General features: G+C 36.8%; 1 long non-coding RNA gene across 2 annotated transcripts in view; it reads right to left on the minus strand.

The window, feature by feature from the left end:
* Positions 1 to 3,804: 3,804 nt before the first annotated feature.
* Positions 3,805 to 22,221, minus strand: part of LOC109450251 (uncharacterized) — a 302,164-nt gene continuing 283,747 nt past the window's right edge. For both annotated transcript variants that reach the window (XR_012497620.1, XR_012497621.1), the window contains 2 exons: positions 6,140 to 6,215; positions 3,805 to 5,515 (listed from right to left, as the gene is read on the minus strand). This is a non-coding gene — a long non-coding RNA (uncharacterized LOC109450251). The remainder of the gene's footprint in view (positions 5,516 to 6,139; positions 6,216 to 22,221) is intronic.

Genomic DNA, 22,221 nt, shown 5'->3' on the forward strand with positions numbered 1-22,221 from the left:
GGGAGCTATCTTTATTGCGAGGTAAGTTACCATAACCTTCCTCTTCTTATGGAGTTAGACACTGGTGTTACCCAACTGAACAAAAATAAGGAATATTCTTGAACTCACTGTGCCATGTCACTTCCTGCATGGTAGAAGCTCTTCACGGACCACGCAGATTCAATGAGGACTATTAGAGCAATAGAGGGATGAAAGGCACACATTGTTTTCCCCGAGTCCATGGCAGCAACTGAATAATGGCGTTTTCTTATGGATAGGAACAGGTTTGCTTTCAGAACATTTCTCTGTATTTTCCTTGGATCCAGGACTTGTCAGCGAGGACACAGTAAAACCCAAGGATGAGACTCAATCAGCAATAACTCAACACTCATAGGAAGGGTGGCTTTCAAAGACAATTAGGAAGCTGTTTGTAATTTGAGCTCCTGAAACCACTTAGGGAAGTTCACCAAGTTGGAGAAAAGCATGAGTGTCTCTCTTTGTGACTGGACTGCATAATGCTAAGGAAGGCCCCACGGGAGCACCTCATTTGTGCTACTTTATGTTTGGTCCTTATGTTTAAGATCCAGCCTGGTTTCCGTGAAAAGGATCCGAGAGAGGGTTTGTAGTTTAAGGGATTAGGACTCATAGAGTGGATGTCTACACATGGGCAATGATTTCAGAACAACCCTCTCGTCTTCCCCCAAAGCCTCCCCTCATATCTACAGAGGGTCCATGCCTTTCCCTTCATTGTGAGTGGTCAAGTTTATTACCACATACCCTGAGTTTTTACAATGTAAATTATACCAAATTTATAAAAATATTTTAAAGGTAACGTAGGCTTCTCACCAACAGCATTTTTTTTCACCACAACCCTAAGAAGTGATAGGTGCAAGGTTATTTTTACTATATTACATTATTATTGTAGATTATTTAGATTAGCTGTTTTGACAACAGGATAAGGAGATTGATGATGGAACTGGAGTTGGAGGGGAACACAGAAAAAATTCAAAGTAAAAATGTAACAATGCTCACTGCTGCAGTGCTTGGGATCACACCAAAACATCTGGAAACAAAGCAAGGCTCAATTTAAAATAATGTGGAACATTCATAAAATGAGATAACGGGGAACAGTTAAAAAGAATAGGAACTGTAAACCGTGGGCTACCGTGTAAAGATATTAAGAATAAATTCCATACTAGCATGTTTAGTACAACCTCATTTGTGATTATAAAAAATGGGAGCTAACTACATAACTAATCCTGATACACCAGGAGAATTTTCACAATGCTCTGCGATTACCTAGGGAATAGGCCTAGAAGTTTGGGAGCAGAGTGGGATAGTGGAGTTACACTTTCTATTACGAACATACCTGTATACCTAGTATGTACATACCTGTTTGAAATGTTTGCACATGGTAAAAATTTTATGCTTTTTATAGAAAATAAAAAGAAGCCAACGTGTAAGTGTGTGCAAAGTTTTCTATGAAAGGAAAAAGGGGAAGGAAAATAGTCACAGAGTGCTTTATGTACCAGGTACCCAACTCTCTACATGTTATCTCATCTACTCTTTATGACAACTCTGTACATAAACGAGGACTTTTCTTCATTTTGTGGGTGAGAAGTGGAGGTCTCAGAAGGCTGATTCATTACTCTCACAAGCTACATGATTAGATTCAACCCGATTTTCTGAGACCCCCCCAAGTCTCTCTATATGTATATCCATAGACCACGCTAATACGATTGTGTATAAAGGTAATGAGAACACCAAGCAAAAGCAAACATAGTCTAACTTCTGGAACTGGAACCTGAAACATAAGACTTGTCTCACAGGGTCGGCACGTGGTTGTGGAGGCCGCACCTTGATCTCTAACGTTAGCAAGTAATAATTGTGGTGGTACATTTGTCCTTATTAATTGCTTTGCAAATATGCTACTAGGGTTGCTGCATGAAAAAAAAGAAATTAAAGGCAAACTAGAACAAAGCAGATCCAAAGAACAGAGTGGGAAAAACGACTGAAGAGGCGACGACGAGCACTAGCTTTACCATGTTTCAAATATCTTCTGTTGTTCCACTCAGTATTCTAAAATGAAAGCAAATATTTCTTCTTTTACTTTCAAGGTTAAACGGTAAAAATCGAAAACTAATTTAATTTTGTCTTTTTTTTTTACCTTCAAAATAAAATTAAAGTCAACCTTTTATAGAAATGGCTCGTCTTACCAAGGTTAAGAAATAATCGAACAAAATCCTACGAAATTATTCATTTATCTGTGATTTTTTTGTCTTTTGTTCGTCTACTGTTCAGAAAGCTTACTGACTTGTAAGTGACTCTTCATGCTAATATGCACAATATTTATACATCTATAAGTAATACCCACTTGTCAGTGGCATTCCACACAGAAAAAATAGAATTTTATGTATCATTAAGCAGTTTCCAAGGTGTCAGCAATTTCATGCAAAGCACCAGTATAATGACTAGTAGCACTACTTCCTAAGCAGCAAAGTGTTTGGAAATTTTTAAACCACTGCACTGAATACACCTGGACTCCTCGATTGAACTAAACTCTCCCTCCTCCCTCCACATGGATTCTGGAAATATGAGCAGCCCCCAGGCCCTTTACAATTGCTTTCTCTCTAGAGAAGTAAGCCTGGGAAGGAAAGTGAGGGTCAGAAGCTCCAGCATCTTGGTGGCTGTCAGCAGAGACCCAGTGACGAGGGCTGCCGCAGATTTGTAGGACCCAGAGCCAAATGCAAATGTGGGACCCCTTATGCTTAAAAAGCAAAAAAAAATGTACAATTAAAGGTATTAGAACAACATCGGTGGTCTCTTCTTCTCGACTTTTCATGGTGTTTTTTATTTGCTATTTCATGCCCTTCTAAGTAAAGAACAAAATTAGAAATTTAAATTATTAGCATGATTTTTATAATTCATCTTTATATTGTGCAATGCCAGTTTTATAAAAGAGCATTTAACTCAAATGCAAAATCATTGCAATTACACAATTCGTTTTTCATAGCTCATACATGCATATGCAGTTTGTTCTTCTCAGAACAGTCAAAACATTACACAAATCTAACTCAATAGTTTTTATTTCATTTCTTGATACATCCACGTTCTACCAATACTTCTACCTTTGGCTCATTGATGAGTAAAGAAAGACTGAACTAGGTGTTGCCCTATCTTTCACTTTCCTTCTATCATCATTTTCAGCATTAGTGGGTGACTAATACAAGGAAGTAAACAAGTAAGAAAGGATTTAATGGATTCCTTGGAAGAACTGCGAAAGCGCAGTTCTGAGAATGCCATTGCTTTGTTTCTTCATTAGAAGCAAGTTCTGTATTCAATTTGGGTCTCAATGAAGTCCCACACAGCGTGGGTCCACCAGAATTCTGTGCTTATGGGGCATCGTGCATTCTATATGCGAATGAGGAAAGGAATGGTGACACTCACATTCTGTGCATTTCCTTTGCTCAAGCTCATGCTCCATTGCCCCACTGGACTTAACTTAGAAAACACAAGTTCAAACATAAAATTGTTAAGAATTTAAAGACAATAACAGGAAAGCACGAAACCATGTGCTGACCCTTTCGAGAGGGGGGACCTGTGTGACCGCTCAAGTCACATATTCACAAACCTGGCCCTGCTTTTGAATCACCAAAGGCAAGAGTATGTCGCTTCCCATGATAGAGCAATGTTCAGGGGCCAGGGCACAGTGAGTGAAGGGAAATCTCCCCCATTCAGGAAGAACTAGATAATGAAACAGATACACCAAACAATCATTCTAGTCCAATCCCACCCTAGACAAACTAAGTTGGCAAACATTTTATCAGAACATTCAAATGTTTTCTGGTCCTTCACAAAATAACAGTGTGTTGTTAATGCTATTTCCAGCCAATATATATTTAAATATATTTTTCAAGCACAGGAAAATGTTCCTATGTGTTATAATCAGTGGCAACAATTCTCTTCTATCCTGGGATGACAGTTACACTGTGCTAAAATGCCAAATGTGCATACGAGACCTTTATGAGGGATACCCCCCAAGTGCCTAAGCCCAGGCTAGAGAAAATGGAAATGTTTCTACATGATCCTGGATATCCCATAAATTATTTTCTGTGCATATCTTCACACTACAAATTTATTGCTTTTTCAGTTGTCACTAAATCTCATTCATTGGGTATTGTTGGAAAAATAACATTTATTTTTAATTTTTAAGAGTTACTGCATTAAATAACGCATGGAAAAACAAACATTAAAATGATTCATTTTCACAATTCAAAGGCAAAGCTCATGTGATTAACTTTTATGCCTCAGAAAAACTGCAAAATACTCCATACCCTAGGCTGACTAACTGAAATGGCCAGTGTTATACTCGTATCTTCAGATGCCCAGGACATGCTTGTTATACTCGATGTCCCTCAGACCTGAAATGCACACTAACTTTTTCTAAGGAGCTTACAAAAAGTAAGGAAGAATGTTTGCTACTCTTAAGACTTTGGGCTTTTTTTTTAAATTTATTTTTCAATTACAGTTGATATACAATATTATATTAGTTTCAGGTGTATAACACAGTGATTAGGTATTTATACACCTTATGAAGTAATCACCCCGGTAAGTCTCGTGCCCATCTGATAAACATAGTTATTACAATTGGCTTTTATAGCAATTCTTTTAGAACCTACATTCTTTTCAGGTATGAGAACTTCGACTCTATGGGAATATTAATTGATGCTTATAAACTATTTAAAAAAATAATTTTAGTACCACTAACTTTTAACTAAGATATAAAAAAAAACCCATAATAGAGCTACCAGGAAAATCACTAAGTTATGAACACTGTAAATATCATAGAGACACTCTTTAGTCATTCATTTATTCTTTAATTGAACAACAATTTTCCTGGCACTTTGGCGAGAGAGCTACAACGATGAGTAAGAGAGTTGTGGCATCTGCTTTAAGGAGCTTAGGGACTGGTGAGAAGATAAACATTAAGAACAGTGTATTGCTGGCAGAAGTACTTATCTATGTGTGTCTGGGCGCACGTCCATGTGCATCAGATAGGTGAGGAATGGGAGGTAACAGGAAGGAGTGCGAGTGGAATCAGGGAACAGCCGCAGGGAAGGCCTAGAGAAAAAGGAAGGAGTCACCAAGAGAGGTAGGGAATGGAGATTTTTCCAGGTCAAGTTAACTGTGTGTGTGAAGTCGTAGGCAGAAGGCTTTTTAAGCCACACTAAGAAGGTTGGACTATAACCGAGGCAATGGGAACTCAGGAACTCACCTCAGAGGAGGGCATACCATTGACACATTGGGTCTTGCAAAATGGTGGCATAACAAGTATATTGTAATTCAACATAATGCATTGATCCAAAGCTCACAAAGTCCGGGATCTATTCCAGAAGAGCTTCCACAATCTCTGTTCCTTGGCATCTTGGTTTCTCTCTTTCTAAAATGGAGAAATATCAACTGCTTGTTACTTCTTGAAAGAGCACCTTGTGCCACAAATAAATTTCATTGCCCGAGAGCTGTAAAACTGCTTGCACTGAAACAAAAACACCTTATCAGAATACATTACTACTATATTATGAGTTATAAGCTACTGATGTAAAGTTAAACAGCAATTATCTCAGTTAATCCTCTCCCAGAAAACATACATTAAAATTAACTGAACAAAGGCCAAGCAATGAGCCACAACTATTAAGATCTTATCTTAGTAGAGGGCTGCATAGGGAGTAAGATTTTATATCTGTCATAGAAAATTCACTGTGATGTAAAATTTGTCTGCCTCTTGGCTTCCTGGAGTACAATATCATTTTTCATAGGGTTTCTTGAATTCTTTCAATATATAGTCTTTTTCAGTATACCTGTTATCAGCAGCTATTATCAACCTGCTTCTGATGCATCCTAATGGAAGAAAGGTGAGCACCACCTCTCTCAGAATCACTAAAATATTTCAGTTATAATATATAGTCAGTACCACTCGGTTTCGCACCTAATTAGTCTCTAAATGTTCTGTTTCTGTTGCTTTTGGCTCCTTAACCAGACCATTCTCATAACTGCTGTAGGTCTGAATGTCTCATTATGCTCAGGATGATACTCATGGATTAATTTCAAGAGACCCCGCCCAGACCACTGTAGCCATTTCTTGATGGTGTAGTCTGCTTACAGCTGCTTCCTGGTCACATGATCATGGAAGGCAAGCAGAACTGGATCAGATTCCGTATTTCCAGGCCCAGGTGAAACTGTGAAAAAATAAAGTACTGCAGTGACCACAACTGTGGGTCTGCAGAAATCATATCCAGCCACAAACTGGTACAGGTTGTAGCTAAATTTCATTGTTGAAGGAAATGATTGGTAAATGAACCCTTTTTAAAGACTCCAACAAATTAACTGACCATTTAACAATAAATTCTAATAGAAAACTGAATTGAGTGAATTCTGTATTTTACACCAGGATGCTAAGCACAGTCAGCATTTTGCTAAGATTAGAGCAGGAAGTATGTTTAAATACTGTCTTTCTGATGATCAGTTTGGAAAAAGACAATCAAACCTTTGCTAATTATTCTTCCTTGCAACCGTCTTTGGTCTTTTATAACAGTCAGAAGAAAAGCCTACCCACTTTATTATCTATTATGATTTCCATTGAAATCTTTTGCAAAGTATGTACATTCATAACTCTAGTCTCTGGAAAATAGTTTCATGAAAAAAAGAGTTCCATGGCCAAATAAGTTAGTGAAAGACTACAAATTATGTCACTCCTTGGATATTCACAATGGACACTAGCATACTAAAACCACTGAGAAGTCCTACAGTGAAGAAATTTATGTAATTCCATTTGACGCACAGATACCCCAAAACCTGACCACAAAATCCTGTTTTCAAATACAATCTATTAACATCCTGTGGAATAGTAGTCTGAAGAAAGTCCTTTGGAAAGTATGCATTTGAGCAAGGAGACATCCAACAAAACCAAGGAATTTTCTTAGCCTCAACTTTAATAAATAAATGCCATACTTCAAGCGGACCCATTCAATTACCTAACTATTAATTCATTTTAAAAGTACACATTCTTAACATTCTCTATGTTATGCTACATTTCTAGTCATTGAGCACAAGAGCTGTATGCGTATCAATACAGTTATCTGCCCTTAGAAACTTCCAGTATTCTTGGAAAGAAGAAATATATCCTTAAAGGAAGTTGCAGAAAAAGGCCACCTGTGATCATGTAAAAATTAGTGGGGCAGAAATAAGTACTCTGGGAGTTGAATGACCATTATCCATTGTTAGAGACAATGGCAAAATAAACACACCCTTTGTTCCCTTCTGCCTGTCCTTTCCCAGAGACACTCAGAATACAAAATGTGTTATTTGTTCTATGGCCACAGCTTTGGCAGGTTGGGATCCCCGCATTGTTAAGCCAAAAGACATTCAATATTAGAGTTTATTGTCAGGAAGTCACAGTTCTTAGAGAGCCAGGGTGGAAGGAAAGTGCTACCCTCACTTAAGCTACCAAGGTCCCCTGACTGGTCCCCTTGATTTTACCCTGGCTCTCTTACACACACCTCTCCAGGCAACAGCCTGAGTGTTGCCTTTCAAAGGTAAATTTGACTGTGTCTTTTTCCAGTAGCTTCCTATCACACAACAAAACCCAAATTCTTTACCACAAGCTACAAAATCCCACTGTGTCTCCTCCCACTCTCCTGGCTCACTGAGTACCAGCCCCACTGGTCACCCCAATGTGCCTCCTCAGGGCCTGTGTACTTGCTGTTCCTCTTCCCTTGGGACATTTCCCCTCATTTCATTAGGTCTCTGCTTATCTGGTATCTCCTCAGAGAGGCTTTCTCCAGACCCCGCCCTTCATCTTAATAGCCTTATCCCCCACCTCACTCCCACTGTGTCCTCCATTCCCCTTGCTCTCCTTACTTTTCTTCAATAGGATTACTGCTTTTTTTTTTTTTTAATATTTACATATCTACTTGTTTACCTCCGTGAAGGCAGAGCATTATTCTGTATTTCTGTTTTTGCTGCAGTCTATATGCCTGAAACATTTTAGGCACTCTATAAATGTTTGTTGAATGAATGAGTCAATCAATGAATAATTGAATGATGAATTTACAGTAGAATAAACCTGTATAGCAAAACAGGCTATATGTCAAAGAATAGTTTAATGAATTAGAAAATATACACTTCTTGTCAAAATTCAGCAGGTGACAAACTTTGGTGGTGACATAGGACTTTCAAGAACTTGTTGGAGAGAGTCTGCCCCTTTTAGCTGGATGGTTTTGAATAAGCTACTCAATTTTTGTGTGTCTCAACCTCTTAGCTGTAAAAATGGAACAATAATAACTACCCCCAGGGTTATTGTGAGGATTAAATGAGATAAGGGATATGAAGCCCATGGGATAAGTGACTTCCACAATGGATGGTAACTATTATCAATTCCCAAAAGTCACTCTTACAGAACTTTCTCAAATAGAAAGGTAACTTATATTAATTCTAAGTGGCGTTCCTTTGGCCAGCTAATACATGAGAGAGATAATCAGCTATTCATGAAACATATGGTAAGTACCAAGCAAAGAAATTATTGTTTTGAACTATCTAGACAAAAAAAAATCCTCATTCTAAGGATATGGATACATGATACATCATCTTTCCACTAATGTTTTTGGCTTGGAGACTTCTTAGCTTTCTGGGAAAAAGCTGTATGAAGAGTTGTTTTTAATTTTTTAATGACTTTAATTTTGGAATAGTTTAAGGCTGAAGAAGTTGCTAAAATATGCAGTTTCCATGTAATCTTCACTCAGCTTCCACCAATGATTACATTAGACATAACCATAGTACAGTTTCAAAACCAAGAAATTAACCCTAGTGCAATTTTATTAACTCAGATACAGACCTTATTTTAATTTAGAAAAATAATTTTTTTAATCTTAAGGTTAGGAACTAATTAGGATCACATCTTGGCTCCATTAATCAGGCAAATGAGACACACTTCCACATTAGTGTATAAAAACTATAAATTATACAATTCCTTTCTATTTCAAAGAATTTTAGAATTTAAAAAGCTATTAGTTCCAACCTACCTAGAAGTCTGGTCTACCCATTCTGCAAAAGCGAAACACAAAGCCCTTCACTATTTCAAAGGGATATAGACAAGAGAATCCCTGATTTTAATCTGGAAGGTCAAAGACCTTCTGTCTCTGAAAAACTAATTCCTCCTTTTATATTAATTGCTGTGCATTAGTATTGGAATGGAAATAAACTTGAGAGCAGGCCCAAATTTTAAGAAGCACTTCAACTTCTGCTAGACAAGTATTCAGGCAGAGACGCAGGGGAGATCCAGACACGGGTGGAGGGAAGCTTAGGCAGGGCCAGCGCATGTCCATCCTGTCCCTCAGCTTGTACCAGTGCAGAAGCCACCTGCAGTCTGGCTGGTCACATACAAGGGAACACATCCCAGCTGTCCCTTACCCAAACTGCATTCCCCTTGCCCCACGGCCTCCCATCCACCATCCTTTGGATGGAATACTTTAGAGCAAGGAGACATCTCCCAGCTCTGAATGTGTACAAATTAGCATCAAATTAAATTAGTTCATTTGATGGAGCAGAAAGAGGTACAAAAATGTTCTTTAAAGGAAAACAAATCTAAAAGTATAAACACAAACTCAGCTACAGGTGAAGCACTGACACTTCTTTGTTGTTTTGTTAATGAAATGCTTTCTGCTTTTCTCTTTTGTGTAATAGGGTAGTCCTCTTGGGATAATAAAATGCTCCTGTTTGAGGTGATCCACTGTTCATAATTAGAGTATCCTGGGACTGAGAACATCGCTTTTAATTTCCGGTCTATCCTGATTGAATTTTTGGTTCTTTATAAGAGTTTCCTAAAGCGTGATAATCTTAGTCTGAAAAATAAAATAGATTGAGCATGGCAAAATGTCAAGGTACCTTTTTCTGTTGCATGGAATAGAGAAACACAGAATTTAGAACCAGAGGACATAGGTTTGAGTCCTAGTTCCACAACTTATCAAACGTGCAAACTTGAGCAAATCTTATCCTCAGTTTCCTCATCCATAAAATGGGTAATAATAATTATAACAATAATAATAACTGCCTACAGGGTTTGTTAGAGAATCAGATAAGATTATAAATGTGAAAGCCATTTACAAATGAAAGAACTCTACAAGTATAAGTTACTGCTATGTCACCAAAAAGAAATACATGGTCAAAAATCCTATTTAAATACACTGGAACATTTTTATAACAGAACTTTAGATGCCATCCTAATGAAATGATTTAACAGATAAGCTTTTCATTTTTTCCCCCCTTTTCGTCTTAAATGTAGAGTGAAAAGAATACATAGAGAAAGAATGGAAAGCACTTTTCTTAAAAGTCCTTCATGAAGAAATCTTCAAAAAAGTTTTTCTTCACGAAGTTCATCAGGTTTATGAAGTTTGTAGTGTTATTTTTCTCTCCATGAATATCCTTAACAAAACTGTTCCCTGGATCTTGCCTTTATGGAAAATCTGGAGGGAAAACCTAAAGCTAGTCTGCAAGAGAGTTTTCATAAGTCTTCATGGTAATGAGAAAAATAACCGCAAGTTGGTGAGCTAAATTAATTAAATTTACGTGACCGTCATTTATCCTGAGATTATGTCCTTTCTACATTATTTAGTGTAAAAATCCCCTTTCTCTTCTGAAATGATGATGATAGGGATGGCAACTGTTTTGTTTGTTTTCAATGTCCTTACTCTGCAAAATAAAAAGTTGGCTACCCCATGTCAGGCCCCAATTATTTTTGAAATCGCACTGGCCCCTGACATGCCAGCCTCTGGGAACCCTTAGCCTAGAAGGTTAATTGGAGATGGCAGGGATGGCGGTAGGGAAGCCAGTTCAGCTGCCTGTGTTTTGCTCCCCTCCCCAGGTCTTCAGGGCCCACTGCCCCACATCCGGGCTGTTGCTGGTCCCTGGCTGTGAATCTGTGCCCCAGCCCCCCTGGTTCCTCGATCCTGTCCGCTTCACCTCTCAGCCTCTCCTAGCTGGCGTCATCCTTCCAGACACAGCTCCCTAAGTTTGCCATGTGCAGTGACCCTATGTTGACCCTGAGCCATGATACAAACTATGGGATTGTAATGAATCTCTAATTACCCGCAGTACCTCTGTGAGGCCCTGCTGCTCAGCTATATTCCTCACCAATTTGGTCATCACCAACCATTCAGAACACAGCCAAACTCTCAGAGCCCCCAGAGTCTCTGCAAATGAGGCTGGCTTCTGAAAAGGACAGGATGATTTCCTCCCTTGTATGAATCAGAGAGGGCGTTTGCACATGAATCTGTCAGCTCTGCATGGGGAACTTGTCCTTACTTTTCTTTATTCCAGTAGGTCAGGCTGAGTAGATGCTCAGGAACTCAGGGGATTGCCCTTGGGTAAAGGGCTTAGCAGTTTTCATTTCATGTGATAATTCAGAAATCCCACATCTTCTTCTCAGGCCAAAAAAGGGATATTGCCTTAATTTAGTAAAGTGAGGAGTACCAGGTCTTGATTTTCCAGCAGAAAATGTCGTATCTTGCCAGAGGGGAAAACAGATTCATAATGACAATAATAATAGCTCCCCCATGTGCCAGGTATTGTGCTAGAGGTTTCATATACATTCTGTCTAATATTGACTAAAACGGAAACAACAACAAAAGAAAAGACATTAACAGGCAAGGAAACTGAGGTTGACTGGTTAAGCAACGGTTAAGTTTCCAACTTACACAGCTAGGACACAACACTTTGCCTTGCTCCAAAGCACATGTTCTTTAGGAATATTTGATAGTTGGAGCTGGAGAGAAATGACTGGTCTCACAGGGTAGATGGGCTTTTAATTCACTACTGCATCCCAGGTGAAGGATTATTCCTAGTTTTCAAAATAACTCATGGGACTTTATTTTTTTAAAGATTAAATGAGATAATCAACATAAAAGTAATGACTTGAGAAAAATTAGTAAAACACTTGAGAAAGAGCTCTGCTAACTCAAAAATAATTCAATTTAAAAATCCCTGGCACAAATACTAAATATTCTCTTCAATATTTAAATATCCTCTTACCCATGAAAGGTGCTGAGGAAATATAGATGAATAAGCAGTCCCCATTTTCAGGAAGCTCAGAAACCTGAAATTGCTGTTCTTATTTCCTACTTATTAAAGTATTAAAAGTCAGATTTATATAGTACCATATTCGAAACATTTAGAGTACATTACTAATATCTCTCTGGCATTCTAAATGCAAGGTTTGTTATAGCATGAATGATGTCACACTGGTCAACTTGTGTGGGTGGGGAATGTTTGTTGCCGCTCTGTGCCCAGGTTATGCCCAAGCAGTGTGAAAAATATTTTTCAAGGAATAAATGTATGTGTTCAGGGGTTGTGTCTTAAAACAGAAATGGAAGGGGCCATAGGAAATGGTCATGTGCTGTGTTTCTGAGGCCAGCCTGTTTTCCTAGCTTCAGATATTTTGAGTTCATAGATGTCTTGTAGTCCAATTAATTCCTCTAATTTGCAGGTAATGTGTACTTTTGTTGTACAACAAAGCTTTGCGGTTAAAATAGAAATACTCTGTTCTTGAGACTCACAGCCTTCCTCTACCTCCTAGAACAGATACTAGAAAGTAAGTTGCTTCTTAGGGAGCAATTTCATAATTGAAACCCATAGTTCCTAAAAAAAGAATCTAAATCATGCCATCTCTCCCCTCATCAGTAAACTAATAGGAGGTTTGAGCTAGAATAGAATTTGGAGATTAGCTAACACTCTCATTTTACAGATAAAGAAAATGACACACTGAAAAAGGAAATGACTTCAAAGATGTATTGGCACACAGGATGCTAATGGGGTATAAACATAGTTTATTTGGGGTAAAATGTTTGCATTACCCTATTTTTGAAGATTTGCTCCTGCTGTGATATTTCTTATATACCTCTTCAAACTTGACAGTCTCATCTACCTAAAGGAGAGCCATTTCCCAGGTAATCTGTTAACATTCTGGAAATACGGTCCAAGCAAAAGTAAAATTTAGGATGGCCACAGAAATTGAATGTAATGTAGAGTTCCTAATACCTCTTAAGCATCACAGTGAATAACAATAGCTACTATTTACTGAATATCTTTTATATGTCACGTATCACTCATCTTCACAACAACGCAGAATGTATTATGAATCCCAGGTTACAAAATAAAGAAATAAGTAATGTGCTGAGAGTCACACATCTTATAAGTAAAATCAGGTTTCATCTGCCTCTAAAGCTCAGTTTCCCCCCATGTCCCCGCCCACATATACCCATCATGAGAACCCAAGTGCCAAAATGAGAAGGGGAAGAGTAGTCTCACTCCATTTTCAAATATGATAAAGTGTTTGCATCATGAATTTAAGGCTGGGAGGAAATTTAGTCAAAACATGCTTAATTAAGTCTGCAAGGGCTTCACCCTAGATCGTGGGCCCCTCTGGCTCATGACAGCCACTGAGTCAACAAAAGTATTTCTCTCCAGCTCAAGAAGGACGAAAGACATGATGAGTTATCCCTTCAATCCCACTTCCAGATTAGCCTTAAAGGAATAAGGAGCAAGCATCAATTAGGAGAATCTCTCCAGCAAGTATCTGCCTTTAGTATTATTCTATTGCCTGCTATTATTATATTTCTACTTGACAGTCGGAGCCTAACTTCAGAAAGTACTTATTAAAATTCACACATACATCAGAGAGTTAAAGAGAATTGGCTGTTCCATTTTTAGTCCCTCTAGCAACTCACCTGCAGTTGAGGAAAAGAGACAATGGGCCTTCCTACAACTCTGCTGGAAAAACAAAAGAACACACCTACATTGTTAAAGAAGTCAGGTAAAGTGTCTAAAACAAGAGAGCAGACAGTCGGGAGCCAACAGAACAGCTCTAAGTGAATTTTGTCCCAGTCACACAGTTGTATGTAAAGTTTTATAAGGCTTCTATGGATGTCCCTATGTAGTCCAATACCTTGTGCTCCTCCTTAAATAACTTTTAAAGAAGAAATGGATGTTTCCATATGTAAGGGAGTCCTACACAGCCAAAAGTACGTAAGATTTGCATGTTTAAAAGCTTTCCTAGACACTATGGTGGTGTGCTTAAGCTTCTGGGTTCTGGAGCCAGACTGCCAAATCTTACAAGGAGGCACCCAACTCTACTGAAAAGTGAAATGCCCAGAGATACACTTTTCATGTTCACCTTTATGGGGCTACCACTATATATACATATTTTTTGTTGATTGGTCTTAAAATCAAATTGAGTCCAGTCAGCTTTGCAGTTTCTCAGAGTACACATTATGGATTTGAAGGTTTCAAATTATTTTTTTAAAGCCTGATTTATCATTATATAAATGTTAAATCATATATAACATCTTTGAAGAACTTAGGAATAGGAGGTTAATTATTGCTTGTAAACTGAAGCTGATAACTCAAGGACTTAGGAATGCTCAGAACATTAGGTAACAGGTAGTGGATATCCCAGAGACAATGGTATATGATCACCAAATCCTATTTTATTTTCCTCCTTCCTGCATGTCCAGAAAACTATACTTCCCAGTCCACTTGAAGATAATCAGGTTTGTGTGCCTACTAATTATCTATGAAATGTGTGCAGAAGTGATATGAATCACTACAGAACTGAAGCAGTGAAATACTCTGCTCTCTTCCATTCTTTTGCTTTAGCAAATGCCTAGTCACAAGCCGAGATGGCGAAACCTATATCAGACTAGGTTCCTAGGTGATTCAACAGAGCAGAACTCTCCACTAATCTGCTCAAATTAGGCAGTATGAGCAAGAAATAACATGTAAAGCATTCAGAGTTGATTTATTATTGCAACATCACTTAACCTAATCTGACTAATAGTACCCATAACAAACTGAGATATTGTCACCCAATTCTATTAAGGTAGAGAGGAAAGAAGTTCTAAAAACTTAGACCAAGACAGGGACCTCAGACTTTTCCAACATAAGAATTCAAAGTAATGGCCTCTCCATAAAAATGAAACTGCATAAAGGTGACACCTTCAGTCAGTAAACTAAAGAAAACATGTGCCCCACAGAAAGAGATGTTGAATATACATACTGATCGTGGCTTTGGCTCTAGGAAGAGAAGAAAATATGGACCCCTGAATAGTCCCAGCCACCTCAGGCTGCTCTCGTGTAACTTTGGGGCTGGAATTTTTACTGCCTGTGCAGCCACACAGACCTTCCCAGATGAAAATTCAGTTAAAGAGTTCCTGAGTTGGTAACTACTCCAAACACCTGGCAGAAAAGGAGTCCATTATAAAACCAGGCCTGAAAGAATCCTATCAAGTAAAGTGAAAAGCACAAATGCATGAGGAAATACGCTTGCATTAGTGAGAGTCATCAGATATTTGAATTATCAAAATAAGGCTATAGAGTAATACACCTGAAACTGAAGAATACATATTCTTTTAGCAGACATGTAATATTTTTTAAAGTTGCCTGTATTCTAATTTAGACCATAAAGCAATATTCAACATATTTCTGAAATCCGTATTACATAAAATACACTTTCTGAACACAATGCAATTTTAAAAAATCAATAACAAAAGATAATTTTAAATATATATTTAGTAATTTTCCAAGTGCCAATTTAGCCATCTCATAAATTTTGGTTGGTAGTAATTTCATTACTTTTTAATTTGGCTTATCAACCAAAACTTATGAGACATAGCTAATGTGGCACTTGAAAGCAAATTTATTATTTAAATTCTCATTCGAAAGGAAGAAAGGCTGAAAACAGATAAATTAAATATTCAACTTAGTATGTTAGAATCACAGAAGGATAAAAACAAAGAAAGAAACAAAAACTCATAGACAATAGTTTAGTAGTTACCAGAGGATAAGGGGGGGAGCAGGGTGGTAGATGAGGGTAAAAGGGATCAAATACATGGTGATGGAAAGAGAACTGACTCTGGGTGGTGAACACACAATGGGATTTATAGATGATGTATTACAGAATTGTACACCTGAAATCTATGTAACTTTACTAACCATTGTCACCCCAATAAACTTTAATTAAAAAAAAAGAAGTGGGGGTGTGTATTGAAATGGATAGGAAGAGGGGGGTGTTTCAGCCATTTGGGGGAAAAAGAAGGCTCTAGAAACTGTCTACCAATGTGCTGTCATTGGAAGAGGAAGTCTTAACTCTAGAGTCTGAGAATATTTCTGGTGCCTGGTTTGGCTATAAATCAAAGGTCAAAGCAGTTAGCAAGATTATTGTTTGTATTGGATAGATACTTGAAGCTGTTTTTTCTAATTCTTTTAAACATTTTGTTAATATAAAACTCCACTAATATAAAACTCCTGATTCTGTTCGTCAAGCAATCTCCTATTTCCCAAGTGGATCTGTCTATAGGAAGGGAATATACCATTCACCTAGGTTTTGACTATTTCTGATTCCTGAGGATAATTTCTGGTTAAATCCAAAAGCTGGCCTCTGATTATGATTTGGCTTCTCATATACTTTTACTATACAGAGAATTTTATGTCAACCCGAGTATTTGGTTATATTTCTCACTGAATTCATAAAATAGGCATTCTGATTTGTAGGACTCTTGTGTACCCTTGAGTTGGTATGAGTTCTTCCCTCCAGGGTTGATCCTCACTCCAGACCTCCCTCGTGGGGCTGATGCACAAGCGTGATTTCTGGGTCTTCAACAGGGTCCAGATCCAGCTGAGCTCATGTTAAGTGACATCTCTATCTCACTTCCATTTTCCAACCCTTTTTGTTGATTTCTGCATTCATTATTACATCACTGTTCAACTAGCGATGAAAATTAAAGTTTACAAGTTAAAACGATAATATACAAAGTCATTCCTGAAATACCACAAATTTTGAAAAGTCAACTAACTCATTCTATTTTATAAGTATATTCAAAAATTGACATAAAAAATTGCTGAACCAAAACATAAGCATGGGTACACATAAAACCTGTGTTTTGAAGTCACTTTTATGAGAAAGTTATGATTTGGGAGAGAAAATTTAAAACCTAATAAAGATAGGTATATCATGGCTGAGCACTAACCAGTGGGTGAGCTAACTACATGCAGACTTACCTAGTGATAATTTTGTTATGAGACAGTAAGTGGCAACATCGCCATACAAAACCAGCTGAACCTGTTAGGACTTGAATATGATAAGCATGTGTCTCAACAACCACACCTTACACCCCCTTTGGTTGACCTTTTGTTTGTTTTTTATCTGACTTTTTGTTACCTGTCATATAATGCCCACTCAGTGCTACCTCTGGTCCATTAATTCTGCTTGACTCTCTTTTGAAATTTTGGACAACATGCTTCTCAGGTGATTGCAATGTGAGTCAAGTAGAAAACGAGGTTGTCAACAGTACCAGTGAGGTCTTATGCCTTGGCAGTGGGTTTCATGCAAGCCTGGTGCTGTCACCGCATCAGTCAGGCCTGGAGTACGCTGTTATTATCACAACCAGTCATTCCCACTGCCACCACAACAGGAGAGAGGAAAGCCTTCGCTTCACAACTGACTGCAAGCAGCTTGATCCCTGTAACCTTGAGAAGTACAAGAATGTCCCAGGTCGGAGTTTCCCTGTGGCTCAGCTACAGATCCTTTCCTCCCGGCACTGTCCCGTCCCCCTCCCAAGTCTTCATTCTTCTCAGACTAGAAGATAGTCATGAATGAGACTGTCTGAGTACAAGAATTTGGCGACAAGCCAAAAGGACAAACTAAAAGTACCACTCAGGTGAAGGAAAGGTATAATTTTAGACTGCTGCGGAAAAGAATGTGAAATCCAGAGGCAGAAGCACTTGACAGTGCTCTTTGTGGAGGAAAACTGATCAGTAGCTTCAACTGATGATCCTCAGCAAGGCCTGTTTCTGGGCCAAATAATGAAGAAAGTGAAGTTGATCATCTTGGTTTGTCACTTCCATTTCCTGCCTTTCTTCCCTGTCTTCTAATAAGGACCTTTTCTCTCTTGGTGATTAAACTTGCCCTTGATACTTCTTGATGTTGGAAAGAATCCTCCACATTATAATTCACACAAATGATTAAAGGACTGCTATACTTTACCGTGATGCTTTTCCTAGAGGATGTGGATATGAGTAGGGATAATATGTCAATTCAGAGAAATAAGGCTTGATTCGTGAATGTTTGCTCCTCCCAATCCAGGCTTATTTGCTGCTCTGTCCGTCTAGAACTAGATGTCATTTTCTCATGTGTTGGTGAGAACAGCATGTGGACTAAGCATATTTTTAAAGCTAGTAACAATCACAGCCACAGCTGCTATCTGTTAAATGCCTACCTATTCCACTTACCAGATGCTTTATATAAGTTATCTTATTCAGTCATCACAAAAACAATACTAAATGGCTATTATTTCTATTTTACAGATAAGGAAACCAACACAAGTAATTCTAAGCAAATAAATGTTAGAGCTAGTGAAGGGCAGAGCTGGACTTTGAAAGCCCGTGACCCCTCCACTATACAACAACAACCCAGTAAGCAAAAACTTCAGTAAATATTAAAATTAAAACATTTAAACTGGATTTCCAAAGTAGCAATAGAATACAATTACAACACTGAAAGAGGTGATTAGAGCATATTTACCTGCTCTACTCACCTACCTCAAAGGAATATTGTGATGATTAAAGAGATTCTCCAAATATCTGGGCTTTCTTCTAAGATGAAACTCTTAGAATAAATCTCTTGTTTCATTTTTAAAAATTATATTCTTATATGTGGACCACAAAGAAAACCTCAGTGCATTCTAAGAAGAAACACTCTCTGACTAAAATGAAATAAACTAAAATTAACAATAAAATAAAAAACTAAACAGCACCTTCTACTTGGAAATTAAAAACATGTTGTTATATAACACTTGAGTTAAAAACATTATATAGAGTGGAAGAAGCCAAATACTGACAGTACGTATTGTATGACTTATCCATGATGATAAAGATTAGAATAATGGTTACTAAGTATTGACTGAGAATAGGAACACAGGAACTTTCTGGTAGATGAAGAGTCTAAATCTTGATCTAAATGGTAGTTTCTTGGGTGTATGCATATGCAAAAATTAATCAAGTTGTACACTTAAAATGTGTGCATTATAATGTATGTAAATTATTATACTTCAATTAAAAGACATTAATTAAAATTATACCTCAATTAAAATAAATCAATTAATATAATTCACCACATTAAAAGTTAGAATGAAAATTATGTGATCATCCTATAGTTACAGAAAAAGATTTTGATAAAATTCATGATGTGATCATTAAAAAACAAAAACAAAAAACAGAAACTAGGACTAGAAAACTAGGAATAGGAAAAAAACTCTTAATCTGGTAAAAAGTGTAAAAAAAAAAATCCTACTGCAAACCTAATATTTAATGCTGTAGTACTAAAAATTTCCTCTGAGACAGAAATGAAGCTAAGATACACTTTATCACCACTTGTATTCAACATGGTACTGGAGGTCCTAGCCAGGGCAAAAACACTGTCATTATGTATAAATGGCATGATTGTGCATGGAAAAGTCCAAAATAATTTAAAAATAAATTATTATACTTAATAATTGAATTTATCAAGGTTTCAATAGCTAATCAATTTACAAAAATCAATTGTATTTTTATAAATAAACAAAACTATTAGAAAATAACATTTATAATAAATAGCATTGACTTTAAATACCTTAGAATAAATCTAATAAAATATGCACACAACTTCAACACAGAGAATTTAAAAATATTACTGAAAAAATTGTAAAATCCCTGATATAATGAAAGAATATATTCTTTCAATATAATAAATAAATGAAAGAATAATTTGTTCATAAATTAGAAGACTCAGTGTTATAAACATGTCAATTCTCCCCAAATCAACTGATAGACTCAACGCAACAATCAAAACCCCATGGAAAGAGAACTGACTTTGGGTGGTGAACACACAATGTAAGATATAGATAATGTATTACAGAATTGTACACCTGAAATCTATGTAACTTTACTAACAATTGTCGCCCCAATAAACTTTAATTTAAAGGAAAAAAAAACAATCAAAATCCCTGCAAGGCTTTTTGGAAGGGGAAATTCACAAGTTTATAAAATTTATTTTTAAAAATGTAAAGAACCAAGAAGAGACAAAGTAGATTTGAAGAATACATTTGGAGAGCCTACACCACTGGATATCAAACTACATTAATTAAGACAGTGTGACACCAATTCAAGCTTAGCAAATGGACCAATGAAATGCAAGAGGGAAGCCAGAAATAGACCCTGACGTGGACACCTGATTTATGGCAAAAGTCACATTACAAAGTCATAAGTAGAGCAGAATTGTGAACAAACTGTGGCAGGTCAATTGGATATCCATACAAAAAAAAAATTAATCTGGATTCCCACATTATACCACATAAAAATTCAATTCTAGATGGACTGTAGATTTAAATGTGTAAGGTAAAACAATTAAGCTTTTAGAATATGATGTAGAAAAATACCCTTATGATCTTGTAAAAGGCAAAGATTTCTCAAACAGGAATAAGAAAAATCACTAACCATAAAGGAGAAAATGATAAGCTTGACTACATAAAAATTAAGAACTGCTCATGGAAAGACTCATTTAGAGGCTTAAAATGTTAGGATGCAGAGTAGGAGTCCATGTTTGCAATTCTTAGATCTGACACAGGTTTTGTACCTAGAATATATAAAGAACCTCCTTAAATAAAAAAGAGACAATCCAATAGAAACATAGCCAAAGATGTGAACAGGCATTTCAGATATGATCATATCCAAATGGGTAACAAAACGTATGAAAAGATGCTCATTGGTCATCAGGGAAACATAAATCCAAAACTAGAATAATTAAATTTAGAAAGACTAATGCCAAGTGTAATAAAGATGTGGAACAGCAGGAATTTTTATATACTGTTTTGTGTGGTATAAATTGGAACAACCATTTTGGAAAAGTTTTTGGAAGTATTTACCAAAGTTGAACATGGGGCATGATTCATGACCCAGGAAATCACCTCATAGATATATAACACACAGAAATGCTTACATGTGTGCCAGAAGACATGTATAAGAATATTCATAGTAGCATTATTCTTAATTGCCACCACAAACAATATATATGTTAAGCAACAATGGAATAGATATTAAATTGTGGCATATTAGTAAATACAATTTTATTCAGCAATTAAAATAAATGAACTATTGTTACATGAAGCAACATGGAAGAATCTCACAAATGTAATGTCAATAATTCCATTTATATACAGTTGACAAACAGGTGAAATGAATCCATAGTTTTGGAAGTCAGATACTTGTTATCTACCTGAGGAGTAGAGAAGTTGCAGTGACTGGGAGGGGACACAATGGGATTTCTGGATGTTATATATTCCAGTACCGTTCCATTTCTTGATATGGGTAGGGCTTTACAGGTATGTCCACTCTGTGAAAATTAATTGAGATGCATATGTATGACATTTCCTTTTTGTATATCATACATCAGTGAAAAAATTACTTATTTAAAAAATTGAGACAGCACAAACACACAAAATTAAAAATGACAAGTGGAAGATGGTTATTAAAATGAAGGAAACTTTTTTAAAAACATGAGATTACTGTGCACAACTCAATGCAAACAAAATTTAAATGTATTATTTGGAACAATAACAGAATTTAGCAAAGTAGCAATTTAGAAAATCATCATGCAAAAACCAATATACTTCATCCATACAAACAAAACAGTTAGAATATATAATAGAAGACCTCTTATATGATGACCCAAAAAGAAAATAAATACCTAGGAATAAACTTGACTAGAAATGTCTGAGATCTATGTGAGGAAAATTCTAGAACACCCTGAAAGACCAAAAAAAAAAAAAAAAGGCTTGAACAAATGGAGAGATATACTGTGTTTTTGGATTGTAAAACTCAATATCTAAAAATGTCAATGATCTCTCAGTTCAATATTTAAATGCAATGTAATCATAATAAAAATGCCATCGGGAATTTTTCTGAAACTAGACAAAATTATTATAAATTTCATATAGAAGGACAATAACCAAGACAATTCTGAAAAATAAAAAGCAATGTGGTTGAGGGAGCGGGGTAGGGGGCAGGAGGGTAGCCCCCTTGAATAGACAAACTGACCAATGAAATAGAACAGAAAATCCAGAAATCCAATGCATTTGGAACTGTAGTACATGAGAAGGGCAGCAT

Source organism: Rhinolophus sinicus, linkage group LG01 (genome assembly GCF_036562045.2).
Source record: "Rhinolophus sinicus isolate RSC01 linkage group LG01, ASM3656204v1, whole genome shotgun sequence".
NCBI classification, from domain to species: Eukaryota; Metazoa; Chordata; class Mammalia; order Chiroptera; family Rhinolophidae; genus Rhinolophus; species Rhinolophus sinicus.